Below are 14,317 nucleotides of genomic sequence, written 5' to 3'. Positions count from 1 at the left end.
TGGGAGGCATAATACAAAGGCAGATAGCAAGTTAATGATCTCAAGGTAGGGAGTAAACTCAGATTCCACCATCAGAATCAATGAGGAGCAGCTGAGATTTTTAGGAAGGGTTATTATATGGTCAGAGAGAGCCAGGCATAAGTAAGTTCAAAGCTTGGGCAGGAATTCCAGGCAAGTTAAAAACACCAAAGTGTGATCAGGCCAAATAGAAATATTAGTACTTTAAATTAAAACACAAATGAATTTTTCATGACCTTGTGACAGATTGTTCCCAATCTTAAGATGGAATTAGGCTGGATTCATCACATACTGTTTTACCTGGATTTCTTTCAAAGTTTAATAATTTAACAGATCAAGCCATGTGAAATGCATATGGCACTGATTGGGAATCAGCAAGAATTACATGCTCAATTCCATCATTCACTCCACTCCCTCAAACAGTTGTTTTCTACACTCAGTATCCTACAAACTAAACAGATGGTGAAAACTTTTAAAAGTCATGCTTCTTTGTTTTGGGGGGTGGGGGAGAACCTTACAACCTCAAGGAGTCATTTCATGGGGTTTAGAGGCATTGTCTTTATGGCAGATTTTTGTCACATGCTTACATTGCTTGGTAAATTAAACTATTTATAAGTCACAATTGTCACATCTTCTGGATTACTTACAGCTACTCCTATGGCTGGGGGAAAAATTACCATGTCATTCAACATATGCTCAAATGCATTGTGACAAAATGTTTTCCACATAATGTCACAACACACAATGGTTCAGCTTATACTTTCAAAATGTTTGCTGTATTCTGTGCACAATGGAACATTAACTATTTTCATGGAATTCCTTATAACCCCCAAGGACAAGCCATTGCTGAGATAGCCCATCAAAATTTTATGGCTCAAATCACAAAAATTAGAGATGGAATCCCTTGCTAACTGATGCAATTCCTCATATGTTAACCAATATGGCTTTATTTACCTTATATTCTTTGAAATTTAATGATGTTAACCATAACCCGATGCAGAAATATTAGCCATTAAAAAGCCCCTCAATTTTCCATAAGTGGTCTGGAAATATCCTCAGAAACAACAATGGTAACCATCAGCCCCTTTATTAGCCCTAGTGAAAGCTTTTTTTGTGTTTTTCCAGAATATGTAGACCAATCTGGATCCCAGCAAGACTTGTTCAACACTTGATGGCTGATTCCCTGGATGCAGCAACTGACTCTCAAGATGAGAAAGCATCATCAATGACAATGAACCACAACATCCAAAAACCTGTGGTGATGTCAAAGGGTTGATCAAACAATCTGAACACATGGGAGAAACTCACATCAAAATGTCTCCCAGGCTTCTATATTCTTAATTTGTTCTTTAACTACTTTAATCATTAATAGTACACAGACTATTTCTTTGTGAACCTTCATGGCTCATGCTCCTTTCCTTATAGGTGTAGAAAGGGATGGACTATTTCCTCAAATTTTTAGCAATAATTCTCAACTGTTTGAAGATATTGCTCCTCCAATTGGTTTCTCCAAAGTATCCTGAAACTTCTCCATTCCCTTTCCAGACAGAGCTCTTATTGTAATTGTTGTTGTTGTTGTTGTTTTTGTTTTTTTAAATTGATTTAAAATAAAAGATGACAGCAGAATGCATTACAATTCTTATAACATATATATACCGCAATTTTTCATATCTCTGTTCTTACATATAGTATGATGAAAAACAATTTGTGCCTTCATACATGTATTTTGGATAATGATGTCTATCACATTCCATTATCCTTGCTAATTCCCTGTCCCCTCCTCTTCCCTCTCACTCATCTGCCCTATTTTGAATTAATCTGTTTCTCCCATGCTCCCCCTCCCTACCCCACTATGAATCAGCCTCATTATATCAGAGAAAACATTCACCATTTGTTTATTGGGGATTGGCTAACTTCACTTAGCATTATCTTCTCCAAGGCTATCTATTTACCTGCCAATGCCATGATTTTATTGACTTTTATTGCTGAGTAAAATTCCATTGTGTATATATGCCACGTTTTTTATCCCTTCTTCCACTGATGGGCATCTAGGTTGGCTCCACAGTTTAGCTATTTTGAATTGTGCTGGTATAAACACTGATGTGGCTGTGTCCCTGTAGTATGCTATTTTTAAGTCCTTTGGGTATAGACTGAGGAGAGGGAGAGTTAGGTCAAATGGTGTATTCATTCCCATCTTCCCAAGGAATCTCCATACTATTTGCCATATTGGCTGCACCAATTTGCAGTCCTACTAGGAATGGATGAGTGTACCTTTCCCCCCCACATCCTCATCAACACTTATTGTTGTTTTTCTTCATAATAGTTGCCATATAACTAAAGTGAAATGATATCTTAGAGTAGCTTTGAGTTGAATTTCTCGAATTGCTAGAGATGATGAGCATTTTTTATATATTTGTTGATTGATTGTATATCATTTTCTTATATGTATCTGTTCCAGTACTTAGCCCATGTGTTGATTGGTTTATTTGATTTTTGGTGCTCAGCATTTTTTATTTCTTTATATACTCTAGAGATTGATGCTCTGTCTGATGTGTGAGGGATAAAAAGGTATAGGCTTTCTGTTCACTTTACAGATTATTTCTTTTGACAAAAAGAGACTTTTTAGTTTGATTCCATCCCATTTATTGATTCTTGGTTTAAATTCTTGGGATATAAGAAAATTGTGGCCTAATCCCACATGAAGAAGATCAGAATCTAATTATTCTTTTGTTAGACACAGAGTCTCTGGTTTAATTCCTAGGTCCTTGTTTCATTTTGAGTTATGTTTGGTTTATGGTGAGAGATAGCTCTTTATTTTTATTTACTTTGTGCTCATAACAACATAACACAACAAATAAGCACTGCTTTTGAGATTCAAAAAGAATCAATAAAAAATTACATGCTCCCATCTTGGTTCTCCTGCAACAAAATAACCTTCAAGAAGAACAAATCAACACTGGCCTGTTGGTCCCAGGCTCACAGCAGTCCCATTCCACCCTACCCTAGTGGGGCAGATACCCACCAGAGCCTAGCCTCTTGTGCATGACCACCCCTTCTGACCAGCAGAGTACTTTGGGAGCCAAATTTCAGCCCAGACCACCCACAGCCACCTGACTGCCAAGAGAGATCAAGCCCAGTGGCTCGGATTCACCTGTCATGTTTCTCCTGATAAAAATACCAAGGGAAACTCCAGGGCAACTGGGCTGCATGAAATAACCACACAAGGGACAGAGATATCTTTTTTTTGGTGGGGGGAGGTCCTGTGATGCCTCCTCTGACCTTAAGTGTCTGCAGAGAGAGAGAGAGTGGGTACATACTGAACATTTTTTTTGAAGAGAAGCCATTCAAATGAGGCAAGGAATCTGGTTTCAGGGATTGAGTCTATCTTTCTGAAGTCTGCTGTCAGCAGGTTGACTGACATCTAAGAAGGCCATGCCCAAAACCAGAGCAAGAGAAATGGACACACAAAGGGCGTTTACATGGAATATTCTATCCCAAACAGTGCAAAGAGGTAATATCACAAAAAACAGGTGAGCATAGCTCAATGCATGTGGTGACATGTCCTCATCTGAAGATGCATCCTCAACCTCCAGGACTGGGGAAATGTCCAGGTCACTTCATAATGTAGTGATGGTGAGAGCCTCTCTGCTCCAGGGAGGAGATTGTGAAACATTCAGACTGGCTGCCCACATTTACCCACACCACCTTATACAGGACCCAGATTTAGTATGCAGAAGCATTCATTGAGAGACATGAGTAGAGTCTGGAAGCCCAACATGGAGTCAAGGTACAGACAATTTGCACAAGTACAACAAGAATATAGGAAAAAAAAGGTAATAGCTCAGATCCACACTGCAATAAAGGAAGACACAAACACAACTTGAAAAAATAATGGAGGAAACTGCCCCAAACAAACAAGGACACTAGAATAACAGAACACATGGACAGTGAAGTTGATGAAATGTCAGAGAAGGAGTTCAAATTTCATAATTAAAATGATATGTGAATTTATAAATTACCTAAAGGAGCAAATACAGGCTGAAACTGATCACTTCAACAATAAGATAAGAGAGAAAATGCAGGTAGCACAAGATTACTTTAAAAGAGAGATAGAGACTCTGGAAAAAACAGTCAGAAATCTTTGAAATGAAGGATATAATAAAACAAATAAAAATTTCAACAGAGAGCATAACCAATAGACAATATCACTTGGAAGAAAGAATGTCAGATAATGAAGACAAAGTATACAATCTAGAGAATAAATTTGATCACACAGTGAAGATAGTTAGACATCATGAACAGAACATCGAAGAATAATGGGAAAGCATCAAAAGACCAAATTTAAGAGTTATTGGAATAGAGGAAGGCACAGAGTTTTAAACCAAAGGAATGCACAATCTCTTCAAAGAGATAATATCAGATAAGTTTTCAAACATGAATAATGAATTGGAAAACCAAATACCAGAGGCTTCCAGGACACCAAATGTACAAAATTACTACAGATCTACACCAAGGTAAAATATAATGAAAATGCCCATCATACCAAATAAAAATATAATTTTTAAAGTCACAATAGAGAGAAATCAGATCACATATAGGGGGAGATCAATTCATATTTCAGCATATTTTTCAACCCAAGCCCTCAAAAACAGGAGACTGTGGATCAACATATACCAAGCTCTGAAAGAAATTAAATGTCAATGAAGAATCTTATATCCAGCAAAACTAAGCTTTAGATTTGATGATGAATTTAAAACCTTCCATGATAAACAAAAGTTAAAAGAATTTACAGTTAGAAAGCGTGGACTATGGAACATCCTCAGCAAAATATTTCAAGAAGAGGAAATAAAAAACAATGATGAAAATCAGCAGAGGGAGGTATTACACCAAAGAAAAATCTAATGAGAGGAGAAACCAAGTCACATTAAATATTAAAAAAAAAACAAAAATGGCTGGGAACACAAATAATGTCTCAATAGTAATCCTGAATGTTAATGGCCTAAACTCACCAATCAAAAGACATAGACTAGCAGATTGGATTGAGAAAAAAATACCAACAATCTGTTGCCTCCAAGAGACTCATCTCAGAGAAAAAGATATCCACAGACTGAAGGTGAAGAGTCGGGGGAAATCGTACCACTCACATGGACTGTGGAAGCAAGCATAATTTTCCATATTCATATCAAATAAAGTAGACTTCAAACTAAAGTCAAACAAAAAGAATAAAGAAAGACACTACCTTCTACTCAAGGGAACCATACACCAATAAGACTTAACAATTATAAATATATATACCCCAAACTATGAAGCATCTACATTCATCAAACAAACTCTTCTCAAGTTCAAGAGTCAAATAGACCACAACACAAAAATTTTGGGTGACTTTGACACATCTCTTTCTTCACTAGACAGACATTCCAAACAGAAGCTGAGCAAAGAAACTATAGAACTCAATTATATTATAAATAACTTAGACTTAACTGACACATATAGAATAATTTATCCTTCCATGAGAGAATATACTTTCTTCTCAGCAGCACATGGATCCTTCTCTAAAATAGACCATACACTATGCCACAAAGCAACCCTTAGTAAATATAAAAAAGTAGAGATACTACCCTGCTTTATATCAAATCATAATGGAATGAAATTAGAAATCAATGATAAAATTAAAAAATCCATTCCAACACCTTGAGAGTAAATAATATTCTGATGAATGGACAATGGGTTGCCAAAGAAATCAAGGAGAAATTTTTTTTAAAAAAAAATTAGAGGTAAATAAGAATACAGACACAATATATCTAAATTTCTGAGGTACTATGAAAGCAATTCTAAGAGGCAAGTTCATTGCATGGAGTTTATTCCTTAAAAAAATGTCAACAATTAAATGATTTAACATTACATATCAAAGCCCTAGAAAAACAAGAGCAAATCAACACCAAAATCAGCAGAAGGCAGAAAATAATTAAAATCAAAGCTGAAATAAATGAAATTGAAACAAAAGAAATAATTGAAAAAATTGGAAAAACAAAAAGTTCTTTGAAAAAAATAAATAAAATTGGCACACCTTTAGTCATGGTAATGAAGAGAAGAAGAGAGAATACCAAAATCACTAAAATATGTGATGAAATTGAAATATTACAACAGACACTATGGAAATACAGAAGGTAATTAAAAACTATTTTGAAAACTTGTACTCCAATAAAATAGAAAATATTGAAGGGATCAAAAATTTCTAGAGTCATATAATTTGTCCAAATTTAATCAGGATGATATAAACAATTTAAACAGATCAGTTTTGAGTGAAAAATAGAAGATGCCATCAAAAGTTTACCAACCAAGAAAAGCCCAGGACCAATTGGATACACAGCCAAGTTTTAAAAGACCTTTAAAGAAAAACTAGTACCAATACTCTTCGATTTATTTCAGGAAATAGAAAAAGAGGCAGAACTTTCAAACTCATTCTATGAGGTCAATATCATCCTTATTTCAAAACTAGGCCAAGGCACATTAAAAAAAAAAGAAAAAAACTTCAGACCAATATCTCTAATGAACATAGATGCAAAAATTCTCAATAAAATTCTGGCAAATCAAATAAAAACATATCAAAAAGATTGTGCACCATAATCAAGTGGGATTTATCACAGATATGCAAAGTTGGTTCAACAGATACAAATCAATAAATGTAATTCATTACATCAATAGGCTTAAAGATAAAAATCATATAAACATCTCAATAGATGCAGAAAGGGCATTTGACAAATTACAATACCCCTTTACAGTCAAAACACTAGAACAACTAGGGATAACAGAAATATATCTCAAGATCATAAAGACTATCTATGCTAAGCCCCAGGCCAATATCATTCTAAATGGAAAAAAAATAAAGGCATTCCCTCTAAAAACTGGAACAAGACAGGGGTTTCCTTTTTCACCATTTCTATTTAACATAGTTCTTAAAGCACTGGCCAGAGCAATGATTCAGATGAAAGAAAGGAAAAAAAGAAATCCAATTGGCACTATTTGCTGATGATATGATTCTATACATAGAATACTCTAAAAGTTTCACCAGAAAATTTCTAGAACTAGCAAATAAATTCAGCAAAGTAGCATGATATAAAATCAACACCCATATATCAAAGGCATTTCTGTATACCAGTGATAAATCCTCAGGAATCTGAAATGAGGAAAACTACCCCATTTACAATAGGCTCATAAAACACAAAATACTTGGGAATAAACTTAAAAGAAGGTGAGAGATCTATGTAATAAAAATTACAGAACCCTGATCTATGTAATGAACATTACAGAAGGAAGTCAAAGAAGACCTTAGAAAATTGAAAGTTCTATCTTGCTCTTGGATGGGCAGAATAATTATTATTAAAATGACCATACTTCCAAAAGCAATATACATATTTAATTAAATTACAGTCAAAATTCCAATGGTATTCTTCATAGAAATATTAAAAAGTAATCATTAAACTCATCTGGAAAAATAAAAGAGCCAGAATAACTAAATCAATCCTCAGCAGAAAAAGTGAAGCAGGTGGCATCACTATACCAGACCTTCAACTATACTACAGAGCAATAGTAACAAAAGCAGCATGGTATTGGCACCAAAACAGACTGGTAGACCAATGGTACAGAATAGAGGACACAGAGTCTAACCCACAAAATTACAATTATCTTATATTAGACAAAGGTGCCAAAAACATGCATTGGAGAAAAGATAGCCTTTTCTGGAAAAGCGAAAACTGGAAATCCATATGGAACAAAATAAAATTAAACCCCTGTCTCTCACCATGCACAAAACTCAACTCAAAACTGATCAAGAACTCAGAAATAAAACCAGAGATCCTGCAACTAATAGAAGAAAAAGTAGGCCCTAATCTTCATATGTGGGATTAGGCCTCAATTTCCTTAATAATACACCTGTGGCACAAGAATTAAAATCAAGAACCAATAAATGGGATGAACTCAAATTAAAAAAAAATTATTCTTAACAAAAGAAACAATCTGTGAGGTGAATAGAGAGTCCACATCTTGGGAGAAAGTCTTTACCCCTCTCATATCAGATATAGCACTCTCCTCTAGGATAAATAAAGAACAAAAAATCTAAACACCAAAAAAATCAAATAACACAATCAATAAATTGGTGAAGGACCAGGAGAGACACTTCTCAGAATATTATGTACAATCAATCAATCAATACATTAAAAGAAAGTTCATCATCACTAGCAATTAGAGAAATGCAAGTCAAAACCATTCTAAGATTTCATCTCACTTCAGTGAAAATGGCAGCTATTATAAAGACAAACCACAATAAGTGTAACATGAAACTGGGGGAAAAGTTACACTCATATACTGCTGATGGGACTTAAAATTGGAGTAGCCAATCTGGAAGTCAGTATGGAAAGCAGTATGGAGATTTCTTGAAAAACTGGGAAGTGATCCACCATTTGACCCAGCTATATTCTCCTCGATATATACCCAAAGGATTTTAGCACAGCCTACTACAGGGACACAGCCACATCAATGTTTATAGCAGCACAATTCACAATAGCTAAATTGTGGAACCAACCCAGATGCCCTTCAATAGATGAATGGATAAGAAATGGCATATATACACAGTGGAATTTTACTCAACAATAAAAGAGAATAAAATCAGCATTTTCAGGTAAATTGATGGAGTGAAAGAAGATAATGCTAAGTGAAGTTAGCCAATCCGAAATAACCAAATGCTGAAGGTTTTCTTTGATATAAGGAGGCTGATTCATAGTGGGTTAGGGAGAGGGAGCAGGAGAGGAATAGTTGGACTCTAGATAGGGCAGAGGGGTTGGAGGATAATGGAGGGGGCATGGGACTATAAATGATGATGGAATGTGATGATAATTAATATCCAAAGCACAAATATGAAGACAAAAATTGGTGTTATTATACTTTGTATACAACCAGAGATATGAAAAATTGTGTTATCTATGTGTAGTAAGAATTATAACGCTTTCTACTGTTATATATAAATTAAAAAATCATAGCTCTACATCAAACTTAAAGACTTCTTTGTGATGTGTGTTTTATGCACATTTATTGGATTCAATATTTCCAAAATGATTCTCTATAAAATTATACTATTTTGTCAAATTATATTCATGTACCTTGGAACAATCAATTCTAACAAACTCTCTTTAATCTGACTGACCAAATTGTAAAAACTAATTCTATTCAAACTAAGATGCCTATGGTTTTCACTTTCTTTTAAGGGTGGGCTATACACTTACTTTACCAATGACAAAAGTTAATTTCATGGTTTAATCCCTATGGTCTGTTAACATATGGCATATTAAGTATACTACTCTTGTTAACCTTGTTTGTTATCAAAAGTCTTATTAACTGTATGCAAAAGTTGAACAAAAAATTGTTTTAATAACTCAGGTTGTTCAAGACTTAGAATGGGATCTGTTTCAGGCCCTGATCTTGGACCTACCTGGGGGTCTTGCTCATTGTGCAGCAGGGAAATCCTAACATAGAATGTTATGTTTTGGGACAAATGCAGTCACAATATTGGCAAGTTCACTTTCGTTGCCTCTTTGACAAGGAGTATTTCCTCTGTAGGTGCAAGTTCAGCCTACATGTCTATTTCTAGACTCTTGGTGTCTGGATTCCCATAAGATGGTATGTTATATATCAACTCTGGTCTATCATGACTGTTATATGTAAATTGGCACATATCCACTATAAAAACTATTTTTACTGTAAAATAAAACAGATGTTGTTCTCTGAAACCATCTTTGAAGAGGTTTCTCCATGCCCTCAAGCTTCCACAGTAGATGCTGGAGAATGGCAGGTCCCTCAGCAATTTTTTTTTTGATTTTTTAAAAAATTTTATGTTTGTTTTTACTATGTCAGACTCTCTGTTTTCAAAGACTGCCTAATCTTTAGGGAGACTACCAAGAGTTTAGCAAGATAGCTTCAAGTAGAAGTAGCTCTTTTTATTTTGATGACAGACCAAGAAGCAAGTTTTATTCTAGCCATGTATTAGTATGTGATTTTGAAAATAATGTTTAACTCTCTTTGTTATGTGTGGCCTCGTCCAACAAGGAGGTCTACAGAATAGGGTCGAGGAGAGTGTGGCTTCAGAGTCACTAATCAAGATCTCCAGAGACCAAAGAGAAAACAGGTCTGATTTTATTGCACAGTTACCATGTATTTAAACACAGGCAGTAGCTAAGCAGATTACTGGCAGCCACCAATGCAATGTCTGCTAACTTCCTTGCAGCAATCCATCAATAAGTGGGCCATGGAGCAAGCACACGAACTGTAACTTATGGCCTGGGGTTGTGCCTCACATAAGCCAAGCCTAGCATGAGGGGAGTGGCCTGTCACTCACACACCTAGCATGAGGAAAGTGGCCTACCACTCAGACACTGTTAAGATATGCCACGTATGAAGTAATCCATGCACTTTTTCCCACATCTCCCCACTCTGACTCTGCTGCAAAGATTTCAGCCACCATTGCTGTTTTTCATAGGGTGGTCTTCACATGGTTACATAACCATCTCACAACAAAAGTAAATATTATCACTGTTATGAATGGTAGGGCCAGGGTAATAGCTTTATAAGGATTAGTTAATTCAGCTATCAGGTTTTTCCAATGTTCAGTCAATTCATGGAAGGAAAAAAAAAGGTTTCCAAGACAGACACCTTTGTCTCATTGATTTTGACAATTGCCTTGGTAAGGTTATGCATAGTCATAAAATAGTTAGCATCTCAAGCAGCCTTAATATAAAAAGAAAAATTGGAGAAGTATAAGGTTACATTTTCAGATACAGCATATTGGATGACAAATACTCTAAAATTTAGGGTCACAAGTAAGCCTTTGCAACATAAACAGAATATCTAGTTTTTACTGGTAGAGGTCTACTTCTTGCTGAATGACTAAGATAGCAGCTTGGGACAGGATATTCAGTCATTTTGAATGGCATAGGCTTCTGCCATGGTAGTAGACAAATTGTTTACCATCTGAGCAGTCTATATGCTCTGAGTGAGTGAAGCAGCAGTAGTGGTTGTGGTGGCAATGGTGGCTGCCAGGGCAATAATCCCAGTGATGATAAGGCTAATTGCATACCATGTCCAGTGTATTATCTCACTCAGAATATTCTTCATCTCCATGTCCCATGAACTCCTCCACTCTCCAGAATGTTCACTGGAAGCCAGAATGATGGGGACACTCTGAGAATAAATATACATTTAGCTTTCATAACATGGGTTAGACAATTTGTTAGCCAGCAGGATATATTGACTGCATAAGGAATATCTGTCTTAGTGATATTTATGCCATCAGTATCATTCATTATTAGAATGGCAAAGGGTGGTGTAACACAAGCTTGTGCATAGTGGGTATAAGCATAACTTGGCACAAAGATAAATCCATGTATATATAATATATAGTATATTAAGAGTGTTTGGGATGCTAACTATTTTATGACTGTGCATAAGCTTACCAAGGCAATTTTCAAAATCCATGGTCAGGTTATGGGCTCAATATAGACTCATTTATTCAGCCAGCTGCTGCCCATTTGATGGGTCTAGCAGCTAGCAATATTGATGTGATATCCTTCTTGCCATACTGATTTCCTGAATACCTGTTGGTAACGGCTTGTTCTGTACAGCAGTTACTGCATTAGCCCATGTGGTTTTGGGGCACAATTCCAGGGGGCTGCACCTGCCCAGGCACATAGATGTTGTTCTTCCCCAGAGAAGGTATGGCAGTAACACAATGATTCCATGGGATGTTATCATTATCAGAGGGGGACGTTCCAAAAAGCATTGTTGGGTACATTGGTAGCAAGGGTTTTTTGCATTTCCCATGGGGCAGTCTCTGGTTATAGGTAGAATTAACTATAACTCTAAGGTCAGTGAGAGATAACCCAGCATATGACTTATTATAGTTATCTACAAGAGTTTCATTAACAAAAGCAAAACAGAGAGGACTGCCTGGATTATTGTAGGAACAGATGAAGCAAGGCCCTGAAGCTATCAGGAAGCAGTTTTATTTGGCTGCAGCCAGGTTCAGAGGGCATAGCTTTTCTGTAATCAATCAATCCCCTGAACCCTGAGTTCAGGTAGTTTCAAAGTTTTATACCCAGCATGTAAAGGGAGAGGCTTAGAAGTTCGAAGTCAAAGAAGTTCACATAAAAGCAGATTTTTCTCTCAGTGTTTTGGGCAAGTTAACCCTTCAAGGACAGCTTCTGAAAAGTGGAGAGATTCTTCTTCTCCCCTTTCTTTCCTCCCCTGCCAGCTGTTACTATAGAGCCCAATTGATACTTTCTCTTATCATCTCTGTGAATCCCAGCTCAAGGCCAGAGACTTTTTTTGCACATTTCTACAAACTACTATATTGGATATGTTTGTGAAAAACTAGTAAGGGGGTGTCCAGCACTTGAAGTGCTGGTATCTACTTGGCCAGTGGACAAGTAAACAGGGTGACCCAAAAATAGAAAGTTTATCTACATTGAACTCTTTTGCTCGCAGTCCTAAAATCAGCCATGGTAAAAATTTCTGGTGAAGACCTGTTAAGGCTTTTCTGTGGAGAAAGGGGTTACAACATCATAATCAAGGTCATAAACTTTTGCTAGTGGGGATGCACCAACTTATCAGCAATGTGCCTTCATTGTTTGGCCTTTATATTAAAAAGAAATATGGAAATATCCCTGAGTGCTTCTTAGGGGCTATTGCCACCTTTGAATAAAGATGACCAATATTACCAGTGCCTTGCATCTTTCAACTGATGGATTCCAAAATTTTGCTTCTTGGGCCTGAACCCTGCCTTCAGTCTGACACTGCAGAAAGGCCCAGTGCTGACTATGCATGAGGAACCTTTGAACATTGAAAGATTAGACTTAGCTCTTGTACTCAGGAAACTTCTAAGTCCTTAAAAGGAAAGTCTGTAAATGGTATCCCTCTGTTAAATGGTGTGGGTAACAGTGACCTTGAAACTGGAGTGCTTAAACCTAGTAGACACTAAGCCTTCTGCTTACCAACTGATCAACAAAGGATGGCAAGTATAACCTCTGATGTTGGGAAGAAGTGTGTACCTGGGCTTTACTCATCCTTTACTCACATTCATTTCTTCTTAGTGTTCTTTGTGTGGTGCCAGTTCACTTTTCCTTAGGTGTCAAGTCTGTCTTTGAGTTTCATAATTTCATAATTTCCTCCCTTTCTCTAGAGTCAAGAGGTTTTTCTGGCCTTACCTGTAGCATCTGTGCTAATTGCAGGTTCCCTCACCTGGATCAGCTCATGTCTCCTCTTGCCTACAGATTAAATTAAGGTGGAAGTCATGGACCCATGAGATCCCAACCACAGCCCATTTCCTGTAGATTCCCCACCTCCTGTACTGCTCAAGCTTCCATAAATGCCAAGTAGGAGTTCCCCAAAACTGGATAGTGGAAGCAATGTAAGTATCTATTGATGGATGAAGGGATAAACATGTTGTCCATCCACACAATGGAATATAATTCATCCCACATTAAATTAAGTGTAGTCACACAATCACAAAAGGACACTTACCATGTAATTCTGCTTAGAGGATGTATATAGAGACATCAAACCCACAGAAACAGAAAGCAGGGGACTGGATGGTGGGCAATGAGGTAGCAATATTTCATGGGTGCAGAGTTTCTGTTATGAAGATGAAGTCTAGCAAGGGGTGGTGGTGATAGTGAATGTACTGAGCACTTCTGAATTCTATGTGCACTTAAAAATGATTAATGTGGGCTGGGATTATGGCTTAGTAATGCAGCCAATGTTTATAGAAGCTCAATTTACAATGGCTAAGCTGTGGAAACATTGTAGATGCCCTTCAATAGATGAGTTGATAATGAAACTGTAGTATATATACACACTGGAATATTACTCAGCCTTAAAAGAGAATAAAATTATTGCATTTGTAGGTAAATGGTTGGAGATGGAGAATATTATGCTAAGTGAAGTAAGCCAATTCCAAACAACAACAAAACCAAAGGCTGAGTGTTCTCTCTGATAACTGAATGCTGATCCATAATGGGGGGGGGGTGGGAAAATGGAGCAACATTGATGGGGAAAAGGGGAGGGAGGGATGAAAAGGAGAATGCAGAGAGTAAAGATGGTGGGATGAGGTGGACATCATTAACCTAGGTGTGTGTGTGTGTGTGTATATATATATATATATATATATATATATATATATATATATATATATATATATGAATGCACATATGGTGCATTGTTACATTGAGTACAGCCAGAGAAATGAAAAGTTGTG

This window comes from Callospermophilus lateralis, assembly GCF_048772815.1.
Source record: "Callospermophilus lateralis isolate mCalLat2 chromosome 8 unlocalized genomic scaffold, mCalLat2.hap1 SUPER_8_unloc_1, whole genome shotgun sequence".
NCBI classification, from domain to species: domain Eukaryota; kingdom Metazoa; phylum Chordata; class Mammalia; order Rodentia; family Sciuridae; genus Callospermophilus; species Callospermophilus lateralis.
The sequence above is the reverse complement of the archived record's forward strand: the minus strand, read 5'-3'. Positions refer to the sequence as shown.